Here is a 26983-nt window from a genome sequence, read left to right on the forward strand (position 1 = left end):
GTTGTGTTCTGTTTCCATCCATAATAACAAATCCTTTCTGATAGGTTAGATCTATTTCTTCACACACTTTTATATTTAATGTGTGTAGATTTGAATTACCTGGCATTATAAATTAAATTAAATCTTTCTCATCTATATAAGTGGGAGGGCATACGCTGCCATTCAATGATTGATTCTATCCATACTATTAACCACTGAACCAAGATCAATATCACTATATATACACACATATTTTTAGAAGTTGGATCACTATATCCCTACGGGGCAGCCCAATTACACTGTAAAAAATAAGGGTTACTCCCTTTAACAGTGTGGGCTATGTAAGTAATGTTTTGTATTAATAGATAGCTGGCTTTCCAATATAATTGGGGTTGGCATACCTCTAAGGAAAGCAATCTATAATGCGGATATTCCCAGCATAATTGAATACTAGTCAAGCACAGTTATAATTGTGGGCTGCGAAATTTGAAAACGGGAATTGCCATATTCCCAACAGCTCAGAGTGAAGAAACACCATTCCAATTTCAGGATCCTTACTATTGATATATATATGTGTGTAAAAATAGAACCAATATATTCCTTAATAGTAGGTCAGTGACTTATGACCTAGGAATACGGATTCAGTGGGGATAGACCATTTGGGACAATAAAGATCATAGATTCTGGCACCAGTATGCCCATACGGTTATTAAATAAGAGCTAATACTTAAACACACGTGGACACATTTTTTTAAAAATCTTTATTCACATTTTTTCATCTCTTTAATTCACATATATGTTAGTATTGTCAAGTTTTTAACTCTATGTTTCACTGTAGTCTGGATCAATGATTCATAATACAATTTAATACATATCTAATAAAGGTTATGTTTTAACTATACTTCTAGTTAGTGCGTCAACATTACAGATTCCTCTGTTTCTTTTTCTCCCCAAACCCTAATGAACATATACTGTAGTTGACAGCACCCCCTGCAAATATAGGATATTATTTATTATTTGGAAAGAGGGGCTCATTCTTAATGGATGTATGGTGGTGATTCTCACACATCCATAAAATCTGGATATTGTATTGAGTGTGCAGATACTAAACCCATTTGTAATTGTTAGCACCCTGGACTTTGAATCTAGTAATCTGAGTTCATATCTCGTGGGAGCTAACATTGTTTATTTTCCTTTTGTTCAAAGCTCCATTTTCATTCAATGTATGAGTATTGCAAATCTTCATTTAAAATTCATATAAATTCCATCATCTTCAGTGGTGTCCTTTGTTTAAACTCATTTTTAAACTTATCAATTCAGAAGTATGTCAAATATTTGGAAATAAGAAAAGATGCAATAAGAATGCAGAGATCCATTACTTGTGCTCTGGTCTTTAGAAATTCTCCATTTTTTTTTACTTCAGTGTGCACTAATGAGAGGGGAGCTCATATCTTCTTCTTCTTCTAGTAACACCTAGTGCCCTCTATGTTTGAGCAGCAATATAATAACTGATTAATTTGCCCTTGCATATCTTAGTTATGCCATATTGCTTGATTTGAGACAAAAGTCACTGAGCCATGTAGAGAAAAATCTTCATCAGCCAAAGGATGACACTCCCACTGGCTTCTGATATGTATTTGAAGAGATTTTGTGATATATGCGTCTATGATGTTTTCAAGTATTCATGCACTCCACCGATGAGCTTATTCCATTCTTGTCCAAAAGCAAATGGCCCATACGGGGATCGAACCCGTGACCTTGGCGTTATTAGCACCACGCTCTAACCAACTGAGCTAACCGGCCACAGATGTTACTGCAAGCAAACACAAAACTGGCAAATGTACCTCAAAGCACAGATCATATTTTGTTTTTATAGCATTTCATTTTTCAAAAAAAAGCTTAAGCCATAGAGTCACTTGAAGCATGGGTATCATAAAAATGCTCCAGTTTCTTTCCACATTACAAAATAAAAATAAATATTAGACAGGATAATAACAAAGATTAAGGCATCTACTAATAGTATAAAAATAGACAATTTAGAGAAGGAGTATATGCAAATCTAAGCAAAATCAATCTAAAAAATCTAATACACAATTTTTAATTGTAAATTTACAGATTGTTGAAAAAGATAATCCCAGGATGTAATCCATTATGTATTAAATTTAGTATGTTTTACCAAGTTGTGTATGAATAACTTTTAACACAAAAAAATATATATTGGGGAAGTAGCTTAATGTGCCCATTGGAAATAAAGAATGCTAGCCCATTTTGGAATGCAAAGCTTAAGAAAATACAAACTTCAATCCATAGGAAAGCACTTTTTATTCAGTCTACACTCTGTAATCATACTATAGCTTAATTTACAAATTGTGATGTCATTATCAGACTTAACTCACAAGAGACTTTCATCCTTGGTCTATAAAAAAGGCAGTCCTCTGTTATAAAGCTTGAAACAATTGTAAGTGGCTGATATGCAAATATGGAAATACAGAAAAACTGTCAATTCAATGCTAGGATAACATAAGGGGTGATGCTCCAACTGAAATTGGTCCTAGGCATTTAGGTTTCTAGTATCTATCTTCTCCTTTAAAAAATAGGTTACTTTTTATATATTATCATTGGGTTTGGACAAATATTCTACATAATACCTATTGCATCCCTGAGCTTATTAGAAACTTGAAATAATATATATAAAGTATTGAATTTCTTTTCTTTGCATTTAAAAGATGAGTGCACTTCAGTAGATGCCATTGCTCAGGTGAGGGTTCCATGGTGTAATTGTTAGCACCCTGGACTTTGAATCTAGTAATCTGAGTTCATATGTCGTGGGAGCTAACATTGTTTATTTTCCTTTTGTTCAAAGCTCCATTTTCATTCAATGTATGAGTATTGCAAATCTTCATTTAAAATTCATATAAATTCCATCATCTTCAGTGGTGTCCTTTGTTTAAACTCATTTTTAAACTTATCAAATCAGAAGTATGTCAAATATTTGGAAATAAGAAAAGATGCAATAAGAATGCAGAGATCCATTACTTGTGCTCTGGTCTTTAGAAATTCTCCATTTTTTTTACTTCAGTGTGCACTAATGAGAGGGGAGCTCATATCTTCTTCTTCTTCTAGTAACACCTAGTGCCCTCTATGTTTGAGCAGCAATATAATAACTGATTAATTTGCCCTTGCATATCTTAGTTATGCCATATTGCTTGATTTGAGACAAAAATCACTGGGCCATGTAGAGAAAAATCTTCATCAGCCAAAGGATGACACTCCCACTGGCTTCTGATATGTATTTGAAGAGATTTTGTGATATATGTGTCTATGATGTTTTCAAGTATTCATGCACTCCACCGATGAGCTTATTCCATTCTTGTCCATCAAGAAAAGCAAATGGCCCATACAGGGATCTAACCCGTGACCTTGGCGTTATTAGCACCACGCTCTAACCAACTGAGCTAACCGGCCACAGATGTTACTGCAAGCAAACACAAAACTGGCAAATGTACCTCAAAGCACAGATCATATTTTGTTTTTATAGCATTTCATTTTTCAAAAAAAAGCTTAAGCCATAGAGTCACTTGAAGCATGGGTATCATAAAAATGCTCCAGTTTCTTTCCACATTACAAAATAAAAATAAATATTAGATAGGATAATAACAAAGATTAAGGCATCTACTAATAGTATAAAAATAGACAATTTAGACAAGGAGTATATGCAAATCTAAGCAAAATCAATCTAAAAAATCTAATACACAATTTTTAATTGTAAATTTACAGATTGTTGAAAAAGATAATCCCAGGATGTAATCCATTATGTATTAAATTTAGTATGTTTTACCAAGTTGTGTATGAATAACTTTTAACACAAAAAAATATATATTGGGGAAGTAGCTTAATGTGCCCATTGGAAATAAAGAATGCTAGCCCATTTTGGAATGCAAAGCTTAAGAAAATACAAACTTCGATCCATAGGAAAGCACTTTTTATTCAGTCTACACTCTGTAATCATACTATAGCTTAATTTACAAATTGTGATGTCATTATCAGACTTAACTCACAAGAGACTTTCATCCTTGGTCTATAAAAAAGGCAGTCCTCTGTTATAAAGCTTGAAACAATTGTAAGTGGCTGATATGCAAATATGGAAATACAGAAAAACTGTCAATTCAATGCTAGGATAACATAAGGGGTGATGCTCCAACTGAAATTGGTCCTAGGCATTTAGGTTTCTAGTATCTATCTTCTCCTTTAAAAAATAGGTTACTTTTTATATATTATCATTGGGTTTGGACAAATATTCTACATAATACCTATTGCATCCCTGAGCTTATTAGAAACTTGAAATAATATATATAAAGTATTGAATTTCTTTTCTTTGCATTTAAAAGATGAGCGCACTTCAGTAGATGCCATTGCTCAGGTGAGGGTTCCATGGTGTAATTGCTAGCACCCTGGACTTTGAATCTAGTAATCTGAGTTCATATCTCGTGGGAGCTAACATTGTTTATTTTCCTTTTGTTCAAAGCTCCATTTTCATTCAATGTATGAGTATTGCAAATCTTCATTTAAAATTCATATAAATTCCATCATCTTCAGTGGTGTCCTTTGTTTAAACTCATTTTTAAACTTATCAAATCAGAAGTATGTCAAATATTTGGAAATAAGAAAAGATGCAATAAGAATGCAGAGATCCATTACTTGTGCTCTGGTCTTTAGAAATTCTCCATTTTTTTTTACTTCAGTGTGCACTAATGAGAGGGGAGCACATATCTTCTTCTTCTTCTAGTAACACCTAGTGCCCTCTATGTTTGAGCAGCAATATAATAACTGATTAATTTGCCCTTGCATATCTTAGTTATGTCATATTGCTTGATTTGAGACAAAAGTCACTGAGCCATGTAGAGAAAAATCTTCATCAGCCAAAGGATGACACTCCCACTGGCTTCTGATATGTATTTGAAAAGATTTTGTGATATATGTGTCTATGATGTTTTCAAGTATTCATGCACTCCACGATGAGCTTATTCCATGCTTGTCCTTCAAGAAAAGCAAATGGCCCATACGGGGATCGAACCCGTGACCTTGGCGTTATTAGCACCACGCTCTAAACAACTGAGCTAACAGGCCACACATATTACTGCCAGCAAACACAAAACTGGCAAATGTACCTCAAAGCACAGATCATATTTTGTTTTTATAGCATTTCATTTTTCAAAAAAAAGCTTAAGCCATAGAGTCACTTGAAGCATGGGTATCATAAAAATGCTCCAGTTTCTTTCCACATTACAAAATAAAAATAAATATTAGATAGGATAATAACAAAGATTAAGGCATCTACTAATAGTATAAAAATAGACAATTTAGACTAGGAGTAAATGCAAATCTAAGCAAAATCAATCTAAAAAATCTAATACACAATTTTTAATTGTAAATTTACAGATTGTTGAAAAAGATAATCCCAGGATGTAATCCATTATGTATTAAATTTAGTATGTTTTACCAAGTTGTGTATGAATAACTTTTAACACAAAAAAATATATATTGGGGAAGTAGCTTAATGTGCCCATTGGAAATAAAGAATGCTAGCCCATTTTGGAATGCAAAGCTTAAGAAAATACAAACTTCAATCCATAGGAAAGCACTTTTTATTCAGTCTACACTCTGTAATCATACTATAGCTTAATTTACAAATTGTGATGTCATTATCAGACTTAACTCACAAGAGACGTTCATCCTTGGTCTATAAAAAAGGCAGTCCTCTGTTATAAAGCTTGAAACAATTATAAGTGGCTGATATGCAAATATGGAAATACAGAAAAACTGTCAATTCAATGCTAGGATAACATAAGGGGTGATGCTCCAACTGAAATTGGTCCTAGGCATTTAGGTTTCTAGTATCTATCTTCTCCTTTAAAAAATAGGTTACTTTTTATATATTATCATTGGGTTTGGACAAATATTCTACATAATACCTATTGCATCCCTGAGCTTATTAGAAACTTGAAATAATATATATAAAGTATTGAATTTCTTTTCTTTGCATTTAAAAGATGAGCGCACTTCAGTAGATGCCATTGTTTAGGTGAGGGTTCCATGGTGTAATTGTTAGCACCCTGGACTTTGAATCTAGTAATCTGAGTTCATATCTCGTGGGAGCTAACATTGTTTATTTTCCTTTTGTTCAAAGCTCCATTTTCATTCAATGTATGAGTTTTGCAAATCTTCATTTAAAATTCATATAAATTCCATCATCTTCAGTGGTGTCCTTTGTTTAAACTCATTTTTAAACTTATCAAATCAGAAGTATGTCAAATATTTGGAAATAAGAAAAGATGCAATAAGAATGCAGAGATCCATTACTTGTGCTCTGGTCTTTAGAAATTCTCCATTTATTTTACTTCAGTGTGCACTAATGAGAGGGGAGCACATATCTTCTACTTCTTCTAGTAACACCTAGTGCCCTCTATGTTTGAGCAGCATTAAAATAACTGATTAATTTGCCCTTGCATATCTTAGTTATGCCATATTACTTGATTTGAAACAAAAGTCACTGAGCCATGTAGAGAAAAATCTTCATCAGCCAAAGGATGACACTCCCACTGGCTTCTGATATGTATTTGAAGAGATTTTGTGATATATGTGTCTATGATGTTTTCAAGTATTCATGCACTCCACGATGAGCTTATTCCATTCTTGTCCATCAAGAAAAGCAAATAGCCCATACGTGGATCAAACCTGTGACCTTGGCGTTATTAGCACCACGCTCTAACCAACTGAGCTGACAGGCCACAGATATTACTGCCAGCAAACACAAAACTGGCAAATGTACCTCAAAGCACAGATCATATTTTGTTTTTATAGCATTTCATTTTTCAAAAAAAAGCCTAAGCCATAGAGTCACTTGAAGCATGGGTATCATAAAAATGCTCCAGTTTCTTTCCATATTACAAAATAAAAATAAATATTAGATAGGATAATAACAAAGATTAAGGCATCTACTAATAGTATAAAAATAGACAATTTAGACAAGGAGTATATGCAAATCTAAGCAAAATCAATCTAAAAAATCTAATACACAATTTTTAATTGTAAATTTACAGATTGTTGAAAAAGATAATCCCAGGATGTAATCCATTATGTATTAAATTTAGTATGTTTTACCAAGTTGTGTATGAATAACTTTTAACACAAAAAAATATATATTGGGGAAGTAGCTTAATGTGCCCATTGGAAATAAAGAATGCTAGCCCATTTTGGAATGCAAAGCTTAAGAAAATACAAACTTCAATCCATAGGAAAGCACTTTTTATTCAGTCTACACTCTGTAATCATACTATAGCTTAATTTACAAATTGTGATGTCATTATCAGGCTTAACTCACAAGAGACTTTCATCCTTTGTCTATAAAAAAGGCAGTCCTCTGTTATAAAGCTTGAAACAATTGTAAGTGGCTGATATGCAAATATGGAAATACAGAAAAACTGTCAATTCAATGCTAGGATAACATAAGGGGTGATGCTCCAACTGAAATTGGTCCTAGGCATTTAGGTTTCTAGTATCTATCTTCTCCTTTAAAAAATAGGTTACTTTTTATATATTATCATTGGGTTTGGACAAATATTCTACATAATACCTATTGCATCCCTGAGCTTATTAGAAACTTGAAATAATATATATAAAGTATTGAATTTCTTTTCTTTGCATTTAAAAGATGAGTGCACTTCAGTAGATGCCATTGCTCAGGTGAGGGTTCCATGGTGTAATTGTTAGCACCCTGGACTTTGAATCTAGTAATCTGAGTTCATATCTCGTGGGAGCTAACATTGTTTATTTTCCTTTTGTTCAAAGCTCCATTTTCATTCAATGTATGAGTATTGCAAATCTTCATTTAAAATTCATATAAATTCCATCATCTTCAGTGGTGTCCTTTGTTTAAACTCATTTTTAAACTTATCAAATCAGAAGTATGTCAAATATTTGGAAATAAGAAAAGATGCAATAAGAATGCAGAGATCCATTACTTGTGCTCTGGTCTTTAGAAATTCTCCATTTTTTTTACTTCAGTGTGCACTAATGAGAGGGGAGCTCATATCTTCTTCTTCTTCTAGTAACACCTAGTGTCCTCTATGTTTGAGCAGCAATATAATAACTGATTAATTTGCCCTTGCATATCTTAGTTATGCCATATTGCTTGATTTGAGACAAAAGTCACTCGGCCATGTAGAGAAAAATCTTCATCATCCAAAGGATGACACTCCCACTGGCTTCTGATATGTATTTGAAGAGATTTTGTGATATATGTGTCTATGATGTTTTCAAGTATTCATGCACTCCACCGATGAGCTTATTCCATTCTTGTCCATCAAGAAAAGCAAATGGCCCATACGGGGATCGAACCCGTGACCTTTGCGTTATTAGCACCATGCTCTAACCAACTGAGCTAACTGGCCACAGATGTTACTGCAAGCAAACACAAAACTGGCAAATGTACCTCAAAGCACAGATCATATTTTGTTTTTATAGCATTTCATTTTTCAAAAAAAAGCTTAAGCCATAGAGTCACTTGAAGCATGGGTATCATAAAAATGCTCCAGTTTCTTTCCACATTACAAAATAAAAATAAATATTAGATAGGATAATAACAAAGATTAAGGCATCTAGTAATAGTATAAAAATAGACAATTTAGACAAGGAGTATATGCAAATCTAAGCAAAATCAATCTAAAAAATCTAATACACAATTTTTAATTGTAAATTTACAGATTGTTGAAAAAGATAATCCCAGGATGTAATCCATTATGTATTAAATTTAGTATGTTTTACCAAGTTGTGTATGAATAACTTTTAACACAAAAAAATATATATTGGGGAAGTAGCTTAATGTGCCCATTGGAAATAAAGAATGCTAGCCCATTTTGGAATGCAAAGCTTAAGAAAATACAAACTTCAATCCATAGGAAAGCACTTTTTATTCAGTCTACACTCTGTAATCATACTATAGCTTAATTTACAAATTGTGATGTCATTATCAGACTTAACTCACAAGAGACTTTCATCCTTGGTCTATAAAAAAGGCAGTCCTCTGTTATAAAGCTTGAAACAATTGTAAGTGGCTGATATGCAAATATGGAAATACAGAAAAACTGTCAATTCAATGCTAGGATAACATAAGGGGTGATGCTCCAACTGAAATTGGTCCTAGGCATTTAGGTTTCTAGTATCTATCTTCTCCTTTAAAAAATAGGTTACTTTTTATATATTATCATTGGGTTTGGACAAATATTCTACATAATACCTATTGCATCCCTGAGCTTATTAGAAACTTGAAAAAATATATATAAAGTATTGAATTTCTTTTCTTTGCATTTAAAAGATGAGCGCACTTCAGTAGATGCCATTGTTTAGGTGAGGGTTCCATGGTGTAATTGTTAGCACCCTGGACTTTGAATCTAGTAATCTGAGTTCATATCTCGTGGGAGCTAACATTGTTTATTTTCCTTTTGTTCAAAGCTCCATTTTCATTCAATGTATGAGTTTTGCAAATCTTCATTTAAAATTCATATAAATTCCATCATCTTCAGTGGTGTCCTTTGTTTAAACTCATTTTTAAACTTATCAAATCAGAAGTATGTCAAATATTTGGAAATAAGAAAAGATGCAATAAGAATGCAGAGATCCATTACTTGTGCTCTGGTCTTTAGAAATTCTCCATTTTTTTTACTTCAGTGTGCACTAATGAGAGGGGAGCACATATCTTCTACTTCTTCTAGTAACACCTAGTTCCCTCTATGTTTGAGCAGCATTAAAATAACTGATTAATTTGCCCTTGCATATCTTAGTTATGCCATATTACTTGATTTGAAACAAAAGTCACTGAGCCATGTAGAGAAAAATCTTCATCAGCCAAAGGATGACACTCCCACTGGCTTCTGATATGTATTTGAAGAGATTTTGTGATATATGTGTCTATGATGTTTTCAAGTATTCATGCACTCCACGATGAGCTTATTCCATTCTTGTCCATCAAGAAAAGCAAATAGCCCATACGTGGATCAAACCTGTGACCTTGGCGTTATTAGCACCACGCTCTAACCAACTGAGCTGACAGGCCACAGATATTACTGCCAGCAAACACAAAACTGGCAAATGTACCTCAAAGCACAGATCATATTTTGTTTTTATAGCATTTCATTTTTCAAAAAAAAGCCTAAGCCATAGAGTCACTTGAAGCATGGGTATCATAAAAATGCTCCAGTTTCTTTCCACATTACAAAATAAAAATAAATATTAGATAGGATAATAACAAAGATTAAGGCATCTACTAATAGTATAAAAATAGACAATTTAGACAAGGAGTATATGCAAATCTAAGCAAAATCAATCTAAAAAATCTAATACACAATTTTTAATTGTAAATTTACAGATTGTTGAAAAAGATAATCCCAGGATGTAATCCATTATGTATTAAATTTAGTATGTTTTACCAAGTTGTGTATGAATAACTTTTAACACAAAAAAATATATATTGGGGAAGTAGCTTAATGTGCCCATTGGAAATAAAGAATGCTAGCCCATTTTGGAATGCAAAGCTTAAGAAAATACAAACTTCAATCCATAGGAAAGCACTTTTTATTCAGTCTACACTCTGTAATCATACTATAGCTTAATTTACAAATTGTGATGTCATTATCAGGCTTAACTCACAAGAGACTTTCATCCTTTGTCTATAAAAAAGGCAGTCCTCTGTTATAAAGCTTGAAACAATTGTAAGTGGCTGATATGCAAATATGGAAATACAGAAAAACTGTCAATTCAATGCTAGGATAACATAAGGGGTGATGCTCCAACTGAAATTGGTCCTAGGCATTTAGGTTTCTAGTATCTATCTTCTCCTTTAAAAAATAGGTTACTTTTTATATATTATCATTGGGTTTGGACAAATATTCTACATAATACCTATTGCATCCCTGAGCTTATTAGAAACTTGAAATAATATATATAAAGTATTGAATTTCTTTTCTTTGCATTTAAAAGATGAGTGCACTTCAGTAGATGCCATTGCTCAGGTGAGGGTTCCATGGTGTAATTGTTAGCACCCTGGACTTTGAATCTAGTAATCTGAGTTCATATCTCGTGGGAGCTAACATTGTTTATTTTCCTTTTGTTCAAAGCTCCATTTTCATTCAATGTATGAGTATTGCAAATCTTCATTTAAAATTCATATAAATTCCATCATCTTCAGTGGTGTCCTTTGTTTAAACTCATTTTTAAACTTATCAAATCAGAAGTATGTCAAATATTTGGAAATAAGAAAAGATGCAATAAGAATGCAGAGATCCATTACTTGTGCTCTGGTCTTTAGAAATTCTCCATTTTTTTTACTTCAGTGTGCACTAATGAGAGGGGAGCTCATATCTTCTTCTTCTTCTAGTAACACCTAGTGTCCTCTATGTTTGAGCAGCAATATAATAACTGATTAATTTGCCCTTGCATATCTTAGTTATGCCATATTGCTTGATTTGAGACAAAAGTCACTGGGCCATGTAGAGAAAAATCTTCATCATCCAAAGGATGACACTCCCACTGGCTTCTGATATGTATTTGAAGAGATTTTGTGATATATGTGTCTATGATGTTTTCAAGTATTCATGCACTCCACCGATGAGCTTATTCCATTCTTGTCCATCAAGAAAAGCAAATGGCCCATACGGGGATCGAACCCGTGACCTTTGCGTTATTAGCACCATGCTCTAACCAACTGAGCTAACCGGCCACAGATGTTACTGCAAGCAAACACAAAACTGGCAAATGTACCTCAAAGCACAGATCATATTTTGTTTTTATAGCATTTCATTTTTCAAAAAAAAGCTTAAGCCATAGAGTCACTTGAAGCATGGGTATCATAAAAATGCTCCAGTTTCTTTCCACATTACAAAATAAAAATAAATATTAGATAGGATAATAACAAAGATTAAGGCATCTAGTAATAGTATAAAAATAGACAATTTAGACAAGGAGTATATGCAAATCTAAGCAAAATCAATCTAAAAAATCTAATACACAATTTTTAATTGTAAATTTACAGATTGTTGAAAAAGATAATCCCAGGATGTAATCCATTATGTATTAAATTTAGTATGTTTTACCAAGTTGTGTATGAATAACTTTTAACACAAAAAAATATATATTGGGGAAGTAGCTTAATGTGCCCATTGGAAATAAAGAATGCTAGCCCATTTTGGAATGCAAAGCTTAAGAAAATACAAACTTCAATCCATAGGAAAGCACTTTTTATTCAGTCTACACTCTGTAATCATACTATAGCTTAATTTACAAATTGTGATGTCATTATCAGACTTAACTCACAAGAGACTTTCATCCTTGGTCTATAAAAAAGGCAGTCCTCTGTTATAAAGCTTGAAACAATTGTAAGTGGCTGATATGCAAATATGGAAATACAGAAAAACTGTCAATTCAATGCTAGGATAACATAAGGGGTGATGCTCCAACTGAAATTGGTCCTAGGCATTTAGGTTTCTAGTATCTATCTTCTCCTTTAAAAAATAGGTTACTTTTTATATATTATCATTGGGTTTGGACAAATATTCTACATAATACCTATTGCATCCCTGAGCTTATTAGAAACTTGAAATAATATATATAAAGTATTGAATTTCTTTTCTTTGCATTTAAAAGATGAGCGCACTTCAGTAGATGCCATTGCTCAGGTGAGGGTTCCATGGTGTAATTGCTAGCACCCTGGACTTTGAATCTAGTAATCTGAGTTCATATCTCGTGGGAGCTAACATTGTTTATTTTCCTTTTGTTCAAAGCTCCATTTTCATTCAATGTATGAGTATTGCAAATCTTCATTTAAAATTCATATAAATTCCATCATCTTCAGTGGTGTCCTTTGTTTAAACTCATTTTTAAACTTATCAAATCAGAAGTATGTCAAATATTTGGAAATAAGAAAAGATGCAATAAGAATGCAGAGATCCATTACTTGTGCTCTGGTCTTTAGAAATTCTCCATTTTTTTTTACTTCAGTGTGCACTAATGAGAGGGGAGCACATATCTTCTTCTTCTTCTAGTAACACCTAGTGCCCTCTATGTTTGAGCAGCAATATAATAACTGATTAATTTGCCCTTGCATATCTTAGTTATGTCATATTGCTTGATTTGAGACAAAAGTCACTGAGCCATGTAGAGAAAAATCTTCATCAGCCAAAGGATGACACTCCCACTGGCTTCTGATATGTATTTGAAAAGATTTTGTGATATATGTGTCTATGATGTTTTCAAGTATTCATGCACTCCACGATGAGCTTATTCCATTCTTGTCCTTCAAGAAAAGCAAATGGCCCATACGGGGATCGAACCCGTGACCTTGGCGTTATTAGCACCACGCTCTAAACAACTGAGCTAACAGGGCACACATATTACTGCCAGCAAACACAAAACTGGCAAATGTACCTCAAAGCACAGATCATATTTTGTTTTTATAGCATTTAATTTTTCAAAAAAAAGCTTAAGCCATAGAGTCACTTGAAGCATGGGTATCATAAAAATGCTCCAGTTTCTTTCCACATTACAAAATAAAAATAAATATTAGATAGGATAATAACAAAGATTAAGGCATCTAGTAATAGTATAAAAATAGACAATTTAGACAAGGAGTAAATGCAAATCTAAGCAAAATCAATCTAAAAAATCTAATACACAATTTTTAATTGTAAATTTACAGATTGTTGAAAAAGATAATCCCAGGATGTAATCCATTATGTATTAAATTTAGTATGTTTTACCAAGTTGTGTATGAATAACTTTTAACACAAAAAAATATATATTGGGGAAGTAGCTTAATGTGCCCATTGGAAATAAAGAATGCTAGCCCATTTTGGAATGCAAAGCTTAAGAAAATACAAACTTCAATCCATAGGAAAGCACTTTTTATTCAGTCTACACTCTGTAATCATACTATAGCTTAATTTACAAATTGTGATGTCATTATCAGACTTAACTCACAAGAGACGTTCATCCTTGGTCTATAAAAAAGGCAGTCCTCTGTTATAAAGCTTGAAACAATTATAAGTGGCTGATATGCAAATATGGAAATACAGAAAAACTGTCAATTCAATGCAAGGATAACATAAGGGGTGATGCTCCAACTGAAATTGGTCCTAGGCATTTAGGTTTCTAGTATCTATCTTCTCCTTTAAAAAATAGGTTACTTTTTATATATTATCATTGGGTTTGGACAAATATTCTACATAATACCTATTGCATCCCTGAGCTTATTAGAAACTTGAAATAATATATATAAAGTATTGAATTTCTTTTCTTTGCATTTAAAAGATGAGCGCACTTCAGTAGATGCTATTGCTCAAGTGAGGGTTCCATGGTGTAATTGTTAGCACCCTGGACTTTGAATCTAGTAATCTGAGTTCATATCTCGTGGGAGCTAACATTGTTTATTTTCCTTTTGTTCAAAGGTCCATTTTCATTCAATGTATGAGTATTGCAAATCTTCATTTAAAATTCATATAAATTCCATCATCTTCAGTGGTGTCCTTTGTTTAAACTCATTTTTAAACTTATAAAATCAGAAGTATGTCAAATATTTGGAAATAAGAAAAGATGCAATAAGAATGCAGAGATCCATTACTTGTGCTCTGGTCTTTAGAAATTCTCCATTTTTTTTACTTCAGTGTGCACTAATGAGAGGGGAGCACATATCTTCTACTTCTTCTAGTAACACCTAGTGCCCTCTATGTTTGAGCAGCATTAAAATAACTGATTAATTTGCCCTTGCATATCTTAGTTATGCCATATTACTTGATTTGAAACAAAAGTCACTGAGCCATGTAGAGAAAAATCTTCATCAGCCAAAGGATGACACTCCCACTGGCTTCTGATATGTATTTGAAGAGATTTTGTGATATATGTGTCTATGATGTTTTCAAGTATTCATGCACTCCACGATGAGCTTATTCCATTCTTGTCCATCAAGAAAAGCAAATAGCCCATACGTGGATCGAACCCGTGACCTTGGCGTTATTAGCACCACGCTCTAACCAACTGAGCTAAAAGGCCACAGATATTACTGCCAGCAAACACAAAACTGGCAAATGTACCTCAAAGCACAGATCATATTTTGTTTTTATAGCATTTCATTTTTCAAAAAAAAGCTTAAGCCATAGAGTCACTTGAAGCATGGGTATCATAAAAATGCTCCAGTTTCTTTCCACATTACAAAATAAAAATAAATATTAGATAGGATAATAACAAAGATTAAGGCATCTACTAATAGTATAAAAATAGACAATTTAGACAAGGAGTATATGCAAATCTAAGCAAAATCAATCTAAAAAATCTAATACACAATTTTTAATTGTAAATTTACAGATTGTTGAAAAAGATAATCCCAGGATGTAATCCATTATGTATTAAATTTAGTATGTTTTACCAAGTTGTGTATGAATAACTTTTAACACAAAAAAATATATATTGGGGAAGTAGCTTAATGTGCCCATTGGAAATAAAGAATGCTAGCCCATTTTGGAATGCAAAGCTTAAGAAAATACAAACTTCAATCCATAGGAAAGCACTTTTTATTCAGTCTACACTCTGTAATCATACTATAGCTTAATTTACAAATTGTGATGTCATTATCAGACTTAACTCACAAGAGACTTTCATCCTTGGTCTATAAAAAAGGCAGTCCTCTGTTATAAAGCTTGAAACAATTGTAAGTGGCTGATATGCAAATATGGAAATACAGAAAAACTGTCAATTCAATGCTAGGATAACATAAGGGGTGATGCTCCAACTGAAATTGGTCCTAGGCATTTAGGTTTCTAGTATCTATCTTCTCCTTTAAAAAAATAGGTTACTTTTTATATATTATCATTGGGTTTGGACAAATATTCTACATAATACCTATTGCATCCCTGAGCTTATTAGAAACTTGAAATAATATATATAAAGTATTGAATTTCTTTTCTTTGCATTTAAAAGATGAGTGCACTTCAGTAGATGCCATTGCTCAGGTGAGGGTTCCATGGTGTAATTGTTAGCACCCTGGACTTTGAATCTAGTAATCTGAGTTCATATCTCGTGGGAGCTAACATTGTTTATTTTCCTTTTGTTCAAAGCTCCATTTTCATTCAATGTATGAGTATTGCAAATCTTCATTTAAAATTCATATAAATTCCATCATCTTCAGTGGTGTCCTTTGTTTAAACTCATTTTTAAACTTATCAAATCAGAAGTATGTCAAATATTTGGAAATAAGAAAAGATGCAATAAGAATGCAGAGATCCATTACTTGTGCTCTGGTCTTTAGAAATTCTCCATTTTTTTTACTTCAGTGTGCACTAATGAGAGGGGAGCACATATCTTCTACTTCTTCTAGTAACACCTAGTACCCTCTATGTTTGAGCAGCATTAAAATAACTGATTAATTTGCCCTTGCATATCTTAGTTATGCCATATTACTTGATTTGAAACAAAAGTCACTGAGCCATGTAGAGAAAAATCTTCATCAGCCAAAGGATGACACTCCCACTGGCTTCTGATATGTATTTGAAGAGATTTTGTGATATATGTGTCTATGATGTTTTCAAGTATTCATGCACTCCACGATGAGCTTATTCCATTCTTGTCCATCAAGAAAAGCAAATAGCCCACACGTGGATCGAACCCGTGACCTTGGCGTTATTAGCACCACGCTCTAACCAACTGAGCTAACAGGCCACAGATATTACTACAAGCAAACACAAAACTGGCAAATGTACCTTAAAGCACAGATCATATTTTGTTTTTATAGCATTTCATTTTTCAAAAAAAAGCTTAAGCCATAGAGTCACTTGAAGCATGGGTATCATAAAAATGCTCCAGTTTCTTTCCACATTACAAAATAAAAATAAATATTAGATAGGATAATAACAAAGATTAAGGCATCTACTAATAGTATAAAAATAGACAATTTAGACTAGGAGTAAATGCAAATCTAAGCAAAATCAATCTAAAAAATCTAATACACAATTTTTAATTGTAAATTTACAGATTGTTGAAAAAGATAATCCCAGGATGTAATCCATTATGTATTAAATTTAGTATGTTTTACCAAGTTGTGTATGAATAACTTTTAACACAAAAAAATATATATTGGGGAAGTAGCTTAATGTGCCCATTGGAAATAAAGAATGCTAGCCCATTTTGGAATGCAAAGCTTAAGAAAATACAAACTTCAATCCATAGGAAAGCACTTTTTATTCAGTCTACACTCTGTAATCATACTATAGCTTAATTTACAAATTGTGATGTCATTATCAGACTTAACTCACAAGAGACGTTCATCCTTGGTCTATAAAAAAGGCAGTCCTCTGTTATTGTTATGCACACCAGTGCCTGCAGGAAAGTACTAGTGTCAGAACTGTTATGCACTCCAGTGTCTGCAGGAATGTACTGGTGTTTGAACTGTTATGCAAAACAAATGGACTCACAGACAAACTGGGGAATATGACATAACGTACACAGAAGGTGATAGGGTAACAAAATACACACACAGTGAACAGAGAAGCCCAGAGGCTAAGGAACTGGGTATCTCCCTTGTATTAGAACTGCTCAGATGTAAAAAGCAAGATGTTGTGTTTTAATACGTAGAGAACCCGAAATGCTGTTGCTAAGGGCAACAGCAAAACCCTAAAGGGTTACCAACGGGTGTGGCAGTAAACTCCTTGGTCAGAGATGGAATGATAGACACAAGGAGAGCCTCCACAATCCTGATTCTCACTTGCAGTGCACAGGTTTAAGCTTACTGCCACTAAACTGACCCCTGACACCTAGCACAGTGAGACAGGATTAGACAGGCAAGTGTTAGAATACAGCCGCAAACTTGCTAAGTTCACAGAGTAATAACAGAACCCCAGCAAGCTAAACGACTGACTCCAGTCTTACTGCTAGGTCTGGATTGGCAGAGTGTAATACCAAATCCCCAGGCCTATTTGCAGTAAGCAACAAACAAATACAAAGCTACACAGTACTGGCTAACTTTCATGAACTGACTAACCAACAGAGATTCAGCAGCATCTGCTTACCCTGAATAGAGGCCTTATAAAGCAGGTGCTGTCCACGCCCCACTCAGACCTCACAGACTGTGAGCACAAAAACCAGCACCGGATCCCCTGCCGTGCACAGAGCCTATAACCACTGCACAGCAAAAGACCCGAACCGGAGTATCAGCTGCGCTCAGGTTACTCCACTAGCACTTGTCTCCCGGTTGCCATGACGACGTGGCAGCACAGGGCAGGAGACCCTAACAGTACCCCCCCTCTGACGAGGGGTCAAAGAACCCCTACCACCGGGTTTATCGGGGAACTGCGAGAAGAAAGAGCGTATCAGTCTGGGGGCATGAAGATCACAACTGCGCACCCACGACCGCTCCTCCGGGCCATACCCCTTCCAGTGCACCAAAAATGACAGCCGACCCCGAACCACCTTGGAGTCAAGAATCCTTTCAACAACAAACTCCCTCTGGCCACGTATCAGAAGAGGGGAAGGTCTTCCACTGGAAGAAGGATTACTAATCGCCCGTTTTAAAAGGGAACAATGAAATGTTTTATTGATACCCAAAGAACGGGGCAGATCTAACTGAAATGCCACCGGATTGATAACCCTGGTGATCTTATAAGGGCCGATGAACCGGGGCCCTAACTTATGAGATGGCTGTCTCAACTTCAAATTCTTGGTAGACAACCAGACGAAGTCTCCTAATTTGAAGCTGCAGGGTCTTTTCCGCTTGTCAAAAACCCTTTTGGTCACTAATGACACAGATACAAGGGCTTTCTTCACTTTCCGCCAAATACCTCTAAGGACCGAAACCACAGAGGAACCACCAGGCGTGGAGTCCAGGGGGTCAAAAGAATTGGCCTTAGGATGATGCCCATACACACAAAGGAAGGGAGAGATCCCTGTAGCAGAGTGAGCCGCGTTGTTATAGGCAAACTCCGCCATGGACAGATGAGCAACCCAGTCAGTCTGACACTTGGAGACATAACACCTGAGGAACTGCTCCAAGGACTGGTTCACCCTTTCAGTCTGCCCATTAGACTGCGGATGGTAGCCTGACGACAAGCTGACAGAAATCTGGAGATCGGAACAAAATGCCCTCCAGAATTTGGCCACAAACTGGGATCCGCGGTCAGAGACCACATCAAGTGGCAACCCGTGGAGACGCACAACATGCAGCATAAATAATTCAGACAGGCGTCTGGCTGATGGCAGCCCAACCAGTGGAACGAAGTGCGCCATCTTCGAAAACCTGTCAACGACAACCCAGATGGCTGTCATCCCCGAGGATTTGGGCAAGTCCACCACAAAATCCATTGAAATGTGGGTCCATGGCTTAGATGGGATAGAGAGTGGATGTAATGGGCCAACAGGAACCCCTCTAGGAGTCTTATTTCGGGCACAGATGTCACATGCCCGAACCCACTGATCCACATCCTTAGCCACCGAGGGCCACCACACCGCCCTAGATAGCAACTCCCGAGTTCTGGCAATACCCGGGTGACCTGCCGACTTCTTGGCATGGAATTCCAGGAACACTCGCTGTCTTAACTTAGGAGGCACAAACAAAAGACCTACCGGAAGGTCTGGAGGAGCCTGCTCCTGTGCTCTAAGGACTAATGATAAGAGGTCCTGGGTAATGCCCACTTTAATACATGATGGGGAAACAATGGGCAACGGCTCCTCGGTGGTCTCCTGGATTGGAGCAAAACTCCGCGAGAGCGCATCAGCCTTGATGTTTTTTGACCCAGGGCGATATGTTATCAAAAAATTAAAGCGAGCAAAAAACAAAGCCCATCGTGCCTGCCTGGCATTGAGACGCTTCGCTGACTCTAAATATGCCAGATTCTTATGGTCAGTGAGAATTGAGACCACAAACTTAGCCCCCTCAAGCCAGTGTCTCCACTCCTCGAGTGCATCCTTAATAGCCAACAATTCCCGGTTACCCACGTCATAATTCATCTCGGCAGGCGAAAATTTACGGGAAAAGTAAGCACAGGGATGAAGGCGATTATCAGACACTCCCATCTGAGAAAGCACTGCCCCAATACCCATCTCAGAGGCATCCACCTCCACCACAAAAGGACGCTCTGGATCTGGGTGTCGCAGCACCTTGGCCGAAACAAATGCCCTTTTGAGACGGGCAAAAGCCGCTTTAGCCTCACAAGACCAGTGAGCAACATCCGCCCCTTTCTTAGTGAGTGCCACCAAGGGCGCCACTATAGACGAAAATCCAGCGATAAATCGTCTATAAAAATTCGCAAAGCCCAGGAAACGCTGAAGCGCCTTCAAACTAGTGGGCTGCACCCAATCCAGGACTGCCTGTACCTTGGAACCCTCCATTTGGAAACCTTCTGGGGAGATAATATATCCTAGAAATGCGATTTGCTGAACTTCAAATTCGCACTTCTCCAGCTTCGCCCCAAGCCGGTGGTCTCTGAGTTTCTGGAGGACTAAGCGTACATGCTTCCGATGTTCCTCCAGGGAATGGGAGAAGATTAGGATGTCATCTAAGTATACAACTAAGAATCTATCCAAATATTCCCTGAGCACATCATTCATGAAATCCTGGAAGACTGCCGGGGCATTACAGAGCCCAAAAGGCATCACCAAATATTCATAATGCCCTGAGTGGGTATTAAAGGCAGTCTTCCATTCATCCCCCTCTCTTATTCGGATTAGATTGTACGCACCGCGTAGGTCAATCTTAGAAAAAATGGTGGCAGTACGAAGCTGGTCAAACAAGACCGAAATGAGAGGCAGTGGGTATGAGTTTTTAATCGTGATACGGTTCAATTCCCTGAAGTCGATGCAGGGTCGCAACGAACCGTCCTTTTTACCCACGAAGAAGAACCCCGACCCAACTGGAGACTGTGAAGGTCTGATAAATCCCTTAGCCAAGTTCTCCTGAATGTACTCTGCCATAGCCTGAGTCTCAGGACGTGACAGGGAGTACAACCTGCTCTTGGGAAGCTTAGCATTTGGCAACAAATCAATGGCACAGTCATAGGGGCGATGGGGAGGTAGTACCTCTGCAACTTTTTTGGAGAACACGTCCGCAAAATCTGCATAACACCCTGGCAATCCTGGCAAACCTAGCTGCGAGAGCCTGACTGGAAGGCTCAAGCAACTCCTGAAACAATCAGTACCCCAACTAAGAATCTCCCCAGAGACCCAGTCAAATTGAGGATTGTGGGCCCTTAACCAGGGTAACCCCAACACCAATGGGGCAAAAGTACAGACAGTCACATAAAAGGACAATTTTTCAGAGTGTGTGGCTCCAATAAACAAAGAAATCTGGCTAGTGCAAGAGGTAATTTTACCTTGGGATAATGGTTCCCCGTTTAACCCACAAATCTCAATTTCCGATGCCAAGGGTACTAAGGGAACAGAGTGTTTTAGGGCGAATTGGCGGTCCATAAAAACCCCGTCGGCCCCACTGTCCACAAAGGCCTCAGTCTTGACAGTTTGACCGAGGATCTTCAAGGTCACCGGAATGATAAAAGTCTTCTTGGGAAATTCTGACTTCTGGCCTGACAGGATATTTCCCATCACCCTCAGGCCCTGAAGTTTTCCGGCTTTTCTGGGCATGATACTACCACATGACCTTTATTCCCACAGTACAAACACAACCCCTGCTGTCTCCTCCGCGTCTTCTCACGCGAGGAGAGGCGGGTAGCCCCAATCTGCATAGGCTCCTCAGAAAATTCCTCAGAGTCTGAGGTTCCCTTGGGAAGGAAGGAAATCTCAGTCTCCCTTTCAAGCCTACGCTCTCTCAGCCGTCTATCCACCCGGATGGATAACTGCATGAGCTGATCCAAGCTATCAGGCAAGGGATATTGTACCAGTTGGTCCTTTATCTGGTTAGAAAGACCTCTTCGGTACTGGTGTCTCAGGGCTGGGTCATTCCACTGGGTATCATGGGCCAACCTCCGAAACTCCGTACAGTAAACCTCAACTGGCCTTCGCCCTTGCTTAAGGATCGAAATCTGAGCCTCGGCTGAGGCCGTCTTGTCAGGGTCATCATACAACATGCCCAGTGCCGTAAAAAAAGCATCAACACTTTTAAGCGACGGACAGTCAGGCTGCAACCCTTATGCCCAGACCTGTGGGTCTCCTTGTAGCAAGGAAATCACTATGCCCACCCGCTGAATCTCCGACCCAGAAGACTGAGGCCTAAGCCGGAAGTATAGCTTGCAGCTCTCCTTGAAACAAAAGAACTGCGAGCGATCTCCAGAAAAACGATCCGGGAGATTTACTTTCGGCTCCTTAACCCCTGCAGGTGCTGCTGCTGCGGGAGCTCCGCCAGCAGCCTGGGAGGTATGCATTTTAATGGACAAATCATTAAATTGCCGAGTCAGGACCTGCACCTGATCGACCACCTGTTGCAACGTATTTTGAGGGGTATGCTCCATATTCCCACAAAATTTCAACAGGAGTATTAGGCTGCTGAATATGTTATGCACACCAGTGCCTGCAGGAAAGTACTAGTGTCAGAACTGTTATGCACTCCAGTGTCTGCAGGAATGTACTGGTGTTTGAACTGTTATGCAAAACAAATGGACTCACAGACAAACTGGGGAATATGACATAACGTACACAGAAGGTGATAGGGTAACAAAATACACACACAGTGAACAGAGAAGCCCAGAGGCTAAGGAACTGGGTATCTCCCTTGTATTAGAACTGCTCAGATGTAAAAAGCAAGATGTTGTGTTTTAATACGTAGAGAACCCGAAATGCTGTTGCTAAGGGCAACAGCAAAACCCTAAAGGGTTACCAACGGGTGTGGCAGTAAACTCCTTGGTCAGAGATGGAATGATAGACACAAGGAGAGCCTCCACAATCCTGATTCTCACTTGCAGTGCACAGGTTTAAGCTTACTGCCACTAAACTGACCCCTGACACCTAGCACAGTGAGACAGGATTAGACAGTCAAGTGTTAGAATACAGCCGCAAACTTGCTAAGTTCACAGAGTAATAACAGAACCCCAGCAAGCTAAACGACTGACTCCAGTCTTACTGCTAGGTCTGGATTGGCAGAGTGTAATACCAAATCCCCAGGCCTATTTGCAGTAAGCAACAAACAAATACAAAGCTACACAGTACTGGCTAACTTTCATGAACTGACTAACCAACAGAGATTCAGCAGCATCTGCTTACCCTGAAAAGAGGCCTTATAAAGCAGGTGCTGTCCACACCCCACTCAGACCTCACAGACTGTGAGCACAAAAACCAGCACCGGATCCCCTGCCGTGCACAGAGCCTATAACCACTGCACAGCAAAAGACCCGAACCGGAGTATCAGCTGCGCTCAGGTTACTCCACTAGCACTTGTCTCCCGGTTGCCATGACGACGTGGCAGCACAGGGCAGGAGACCCTAACAGTTATAAAGCTTGAAACAATTATAAGTGGCTGATATGCAAATATGGAAATACAGAAAAACTGTCAATTCAATGCTAGGATAACATAAGGGGTGATGCTCCAACTGAAATTGGTCCTAGGCATTTAGGTTTCTAGTATCTATCTTCTCCTTTAAAAAATAGGTTACTTTTTATATATTATCATTGGGTTTGGACAAATATTCTACATAATACCTATTGCATCCCTGAGCTTATTAGAAACTTGAAATAATATATATAAAGTATTGAATTTCTTTTCTTTGCATTTAAAAGATGAGCGCACTTCAGTAGATGCCATTGTTTAGGTGAGGGTTCCATGGTGTAATTGTTAGCACCCTGGACTTTGAATCTAGTAATCTGAGTTCATATCTCGTGGGAGCTAACATTGTTTATTTTCCTTTTGTTCAAAGCTCCATTTTCATTCAATGTATGAGTATTGCAAATCTTCATTTAAAATTCATATAAATTCCATCATCTTCAGTGGTGTCCTTTGTTTAAACTCATTTTTAAACTTCTAAAATCAGAAGTATGTCAAATATTTGGAAATAAGAAAAGATGCAATAAGAATGCAGAGATCCATTACTTGTGCTCTGGTCTTTAGAAATTCTCCATTTTTTTTTACTTCAGTGTGCACTAATGAGAGGGGAGCACATATCTTCTACTTCTTCTAGTAACACCTAGTGCCCTCTATGTTTGAGCAGCATTAAAATAACTGATTAATTTGCCCTTGCATATCTTAGTTATGCCATATTACTTGATTTGAAACAAAAGTCACTGAGCCATGTAGAGAAAAATCTTCATCAGCCAAAGGATGACACTCCCACTGGCTTCTGATATGTATTTGAAGAGATTTTGTGATATATGTGTCTATGATGTTTTCAAGTATTCATGCACTCCACGATGAGCTTATTCCATTCTTGTCCATCAAGAAAAGCAAAAAGCCCATACGTGGATCAAACCCGTGACCTTGGCGTTATTAGCACCACGCTCTAACCAACTGAGCTAACAGGCCACAGATATTACTGCCAGCAAACACAAAACTGGCAAATGTACCTCAAAGCACAGATCATATTTTGTTTTTATAGCATTTCATTTTTCAAAAAAAAGCCTAAGCCATAGAGTCACTTGAAGCATGGGTATCATAAAAATGCTCCAGTTTCTTTCCACATTACAAAATAAAAATAAATATTAGATAGGATAATAACAAAGATTAAGGCATCTACTAATAGTATAAAAATAGACAATTTAGACAAGGAGTATATGCAAATCTAAGCAAAATCAATCTAAAAAATATAATACACAATTTTTAATTGTAAATTTACAGATTGTTGAAAAAGATAATCCCAGGATGTAATCCATTATGTATTAAATTTAGTATGTTTTACCAAGTTGTGTATGAATAACTTTTAACACAAAAAAATATATATTGGGGAAGTAGCTTAATGTGCCCATTGGAAATAAAGAATGCTAGCCCATTTTGGAATGCAAAGCTTAAGAAAATACAAACTTCAATCCATAGGAAAGCACTTTTTATTCAGTCTACACTCTGTAATCATACTATAGCTTAATTTACAAATTGTGATGTCATTATCAGACTTAACTCACAAGAGACTTTCATCCTTGGTCTATAAAAAAGGCAGTCCTCTGTTATAAAGCTTGAAACAATTGTAAGTGGCTGATATGCAAATATGGAAATACAGAAAAACTGTCAATTCAATGCTAGGATAACATAAGGGGTGATGCTCCAACTGAAATTGGTCCTAGGCATTTAGGTTTCTAGTATCTATCTTCTCCTTTAAAAAATAGGTTACTTTTTATATATTATCATTGGGTTTGGACAAATATTCTACATAATACCTATTGCATCCCTGAGCTTATTAGAAACTTGAAATAATATATATAAAGTATTGAATTTCTTTTCTTTGCATTTAAAAGATGAGTGCACTTCAGTAGATGCCATTGCTCAGGTGAGGGTTCCATGGTGTAATTGTTAGCACCCTGGACTTTGAATCTAGTAATCTGAGTTCATATCTCGTGGGAGCTAACATTGTTTATTTTCCTTTTGTTCAAAGCTCCATTTTCATTCAATGTATGAGTATTGCAAATCTTCATTTAAAATTCATATAAATTCCATCATCTTCAGTGGTGTCCTTTGTTTAAACTCATTTTTATACTTATCAAATCAGAAGTATGTCAAATATTTGGAAATAAGAAAAGATGCAATAAGAATGCAGAGATCCATTACTTGTGCTCTGGTCTTTAGAAATTCTCCATTTTTTTTACTTCAGTGTGCACTAATGAGAGGGGAGCTCATATCTTCTTCTTCTTCTAGTAACACCTAGTGCCCTCTATGTTTGAGCAGCAATATAATAACTGATTAATTTGCCCTTGCATATCTTAGTTATGCCATATTGCTTGATTTGAGACAAAAGTCACTGGGCCATGTAGAGAAAAATCTTCATCATCCAAAGGATGACACTCCCACTGGCTTCTGATATGTATTTGAAGAGATTTTGTGATATATGTGTCTATGATGTTTTCAAGTATTCATGCACTCCACCGATGAGCTTATTCCATTCTTGTCCATCAAGAAAAGCAAATGGCCCATACGGGGATCGAACCCGTGACCTTTGCGTTATTAGCACCATGCTCTAACCAACTGAGCTAACCGGCCACAGATGTTACTGCAAGCAAACACAAAACTGGCAAATGTACCTCAAAGCACAGATCATATTTTGTTTTTATAGCATTTCATTTTTCAAAAAAAAGCTTAAGCCATAGAGTCACTTGAAGCATGGGTATCATAAAAATGCTCCAGTTTCTTTCCACATTACAAAATAAAAATAAATATTAGATAGGATAATAACAAAGATTAAGGCATCTAGTAATAGTATAAAAATAGACAATTTAGACAAGGAGTATATGCAAATCTAAGCAAAATCAATCTAAAAAATCTAATACACAATTTTTAATTGTAAATTTACAGATTGTTGAAAAAGATAATCCCAGGATGTAATCCATTATGTATTAAATTTAGTATGTTTTACCAAGTTGTGTATGAATAACTTTTAACACAAAAAAATATATATTGGGGAAGTAGCTTAATGTGCCCATTGGAAATAAAGAATGCTAGCCCATTTTGGAATGCAAAGCTTAAGAAAATACAAACTTCAATCCATAGGAAAGCACTTTTTATTCAGTCTACACTCTGTAATCATACTATAGCTTAATTTACAAATTGTGATGTCATTATCAGACTTAACTCACAAGAGACTTTCATCCTTGGTCTATAAAAAAGGCAGTCCTCTGTTATAAAGCTTGAAACAATTGTAAGTGGCTGATATGCAAATATGGAATTACAGAAAAACTGTCAATTCAATGCTAGGATAACATAAGGGGTGATGCTCCAACTGAAATTGGTCCTAGGCATTTAGGTTTCTAGTATCTATCTTCTCCTTTAAAAAATAGGTTACTTTTTATATATTATCATTGGGTTTGGACAAATATTCTACATAATACCTATTGC

The 26983-nt window shown here is 36.4% G+C and overlaps 10 non-coding genes across 10 annotated transcripts; all 10 read right to left on the reverse strand.

Annotated features, from left to right (window-relative positions):
• Positions 1-1708: 1708 nt before the first annotated feature.
• TRNAI-AAU (transfer RNA isoleucine (anticodon AAU)) lies at positions 1709-1782 on the reverse strand. Its single transcript has one exon. It is a non-coding gene; the product is annotated as a tRNA-Ile (tRNA).
• A 1588-nt stretch (positions 1783-3370) lies between these two features.
• On the reverse strand, positions 3371-3444 carry TRNAI-AAU (transfer RNA isoleucine (anticodon AAU)). The gene has a single exon. It is a non-coding gene; the product is annotated as a tRNA-Ile (tRNA).
• Positions 3445-5032: 1588 nt separating this feature from the next.
• On the reverse strand, positions 5033-5106 carry TRNAI-AAU (transfer RNA isoleucine (anticodon AAU)). Its single transcript has one exon. It is a non-coding gene; the product is annotated as a tRNA-Ile (tRNA).
• A 3249-nt stretch (positions 5107-8355) lies between these two features.
• TRNAI-AAU (transfer RNA isoleucine (anticodon AAU)) lies at positions 8356-8429 on the reverse strand. The gene has a single exon. It is a non-coding gene; the product is annotated as a tRNA-Ile (tRNA).
• A 3249-nt stretch (positions 8430-11678) lies between these two features.
• Positions 11679-11752, reverse strand: TRNAI-AAU (transfer RNA isoleucine (anticodon AAU)). Its single transcript has one exon. It is a non-coding gene; the product is annotated as a tRNA-Ile (tRNA).
• A 1588-nt stretch (positions 11753-13340) lies between these two features.
• Positions 13341-13414, reverse strand: TRNAI-AAU (transfer RNA isoleucine (anticodon AAU)). Its single transcript has one exon. It is a non-coding gene; the product is annotated as a tRNA-Ile (tRNA).
• A 1587-nt stretch (positions 13415-15001) lies between these two features.
• On the reverse strand, positions 15002-15075 carry TRNAI-AAU (transfer RNA isoleucine (anticodon AAU)). The gene has a single exon. It is a non-coding gene; the product is annotated as a tRNA-Ile (tRNA).
• Positions 15076-16663: 1588 nt separating this feature from the next.
• On the reverse strand, positions 16664-16737 carry TRNAI-AAU (transfer RNA isoleucine (anticodon AAU)). Its single transcript has one exon. It is a non-coding gene; the product is annotated as a tRNA-Ile (tRNA).
• A 7658-nt stretch (positions 16738-24395) lies between these two features.
• Positions 24396-24469, reverse strand: TRNAI-AAU (transfer RNA isoleucine (anticodon AAU)). The gene has a single exon. It is a non-coding gene; the product is annotated as a tRNA-Ile (tRNA).
• Positions 24470-26057: 1588 nt separating this feature from the next.
• On the reverse strand, positions 26058-26131 carry TRNAI-AAU (transfer RNA isoleucine (anticodon AAU)). The gene has a single exon. It is a non-coding gene; the product is annotated as a tRNA-Ile (tRNA).
• Positions 26132-26983: the final 852 nt, after the last annotated feature.

Source organism: Pseudophryne corroboree, chromosome 11 (genome assembly GCF_028390025.1).
Source record: "Pseudophryne corroboree isolate aPseCor3 chromosome 11, aPseCor3.hap2, whole genome shotgun sequence".
Classification (NCBI taxonomy): domain Eukaryota; kingdom Metazoa; phylum Chordata; class Amphibia; order Anura; family Myobatrachidae; genus Pseudophryne; species Pseudophryne corroboree.